Source organism: Triticum aestivum, unplaced genomic scaffold (assembly GCF_018294505.1).
Source record: "Triticum aestivum cultivar Chinese Spring unplaced genomic scaffold, IWGSC CS RefSeq v2.1 scaffold5803, whole genome shotgun sequence".
NCBI classification, from domain to species: Eukaryota; Viridiplantae; Streptophyta; class Magnoliopsida; order Poales; family Poaceae; genus Triticum; species Triticum aestivum.
Window position 1 is genome coordinate 1 of NW_025259556.1, and position 1723 is coordinate 1723.

Sequence of the window (1723 nt, forward strand, 5' to 3'; positions counted from 1 at the left end):
GGTCAAATTTGTTGGTTGCTTGCTCTAGCTCTTCTAAGCTGAAAATCTTCATCTTTTCAGCTATATCTTTGTTCGAAGAGATTAACTGTTGTAGAAGAAGTCCATGGTTTTTCTCAAAGAATTTTTGTCTTAACTTCTTGGCTCTTTGTTTCTTGAGTGTTTTTGTGACTTGGGCAACACCTAGGAGTGAAAACAATAGGCCAAAACCAGCACCAACTGCTATTATGGTAATTAGACCTGCAGAAAGCAAACCTAAGAATGATATAAACATTATATGTTGTGTTCACTTCAAGAAATCAAGCTACTGCACAAAATCTGTTTCAGACTACTCAACTATTAAAAGTTTTCTCAGGAATATCTACACGACCACTCATATATTGAAAATACTTTATAGTTGTTCTTTTTCTTTCTTCTTGTTATGCATGTCTGAATGATCTACAACCCTACTGATGATTTGAGTTAGCATTAGAGATAACTAACTGCAAACTAAGATTAAGCAGCTAGGTCCTACCAGGAGCAGTATTCAAATAATTAAGTTTCTAGTAAAACTTATCTGTATTTTAGTTCAGGGACAAAAACTGAACTCACAATAGCAGAGCAACAAAACATGAACTTTTCTATTTGTAATTATCACCAACGAAAGCCTTGTATCAAGTGTGTGTTTTTGTACCTGGTAAAGTGATGATTCTTTTCTTTGCTGAGCATTGGTATGTCCCTGGCATATTGATGCAGGTCCCATTGCAGGGATAAACATCTGGTTGTAGGCACTCATTAATATCTGAAGGGGAAAAAACACACTGTTGGAAAGCAGGGGGTTTTATACATCGAATGCAAAAAGCTAAGACAGCACATGCATGTTCTTTCGTAATGTTATAACTACCGCAACTATGTAAGAATGCAGCAGAAAGTACTGGTAACATACCTTGGCACCCATCAGTGATGTAAGGGTTGCCCTCGTATCCTTGAGAACAGTTGCACCGTCTTTTTTCATAATCTCCAAAAACGAAATAGCTATCGCTGTTCAAGCTTAAACATCTAAATTCAGAAGAATTGGGCCCGACAGACAATGGCAACATGTCCTTGTTACCGATCAAATCCAACCACCACTCCAACACTGCCGGTACACTCTCAACCATGGTTTTCTCATATGAATGGGTGAAGTTGACCATCATCTCATTTTCGTTTCTGCTGAACCAGTCCTGATCAACAATGAACACATACACACCTGTTTATGACGAGAAGTCAGGTGTCAACACAGCAAGTGGTGTAACTTGGATGCCATAGGATGGCAGCTCCCACACGATAGATGTGCGGCAGCGGCCAATACCCGAGCACGATGTACCAGTGAAGTTCTGGTGGTCGTCCAGGCAAGCAGCGGCACAGGTGCTGGCCTGGCTCACGTCCTGAGTATGGAGCCCGCTCGGATGGCCGAGCTTAGCTACGATGTTGCATCCAATGGCCACAAACCAGTTCCACGCGCTTGATACCGAGAAGGGCCAGGTTACTGCAGGGCCGGACCATGAGCCGTTGAACTCAGAGAAGCTTGATCGCAAAACCTTGCTCCGGATCCGCACCGTGCCATCAGTCAAGGAGATGCCAAGCACTTCCACTCCATCACCCAAGAACAGCCTTGGTGGGTACTGCATCTCGTCACAGGTGAGACCAAAGCCCTCGTGGAAGCAGCCTTTGCTGATGCCGAAAGGGTACGGCACGATAATGTGGC

The 1723-nt window shown here is 43.2% G+C and overlaps 1 pseudogene; it reads right to left on the reverse strand.

Annotated features, from left to right (window-relative positions):
* Nucleotides 1-4: 4 nt before the first annotated feature.
* On the reverse strand, nucleotides 5-1715 carry LOC123177726 (putative wall-associated receptor kinase-like 11; annotated as a pseudogene).
* Nucleotides 1716-1723: the final 8 nt, after the last annotated feature.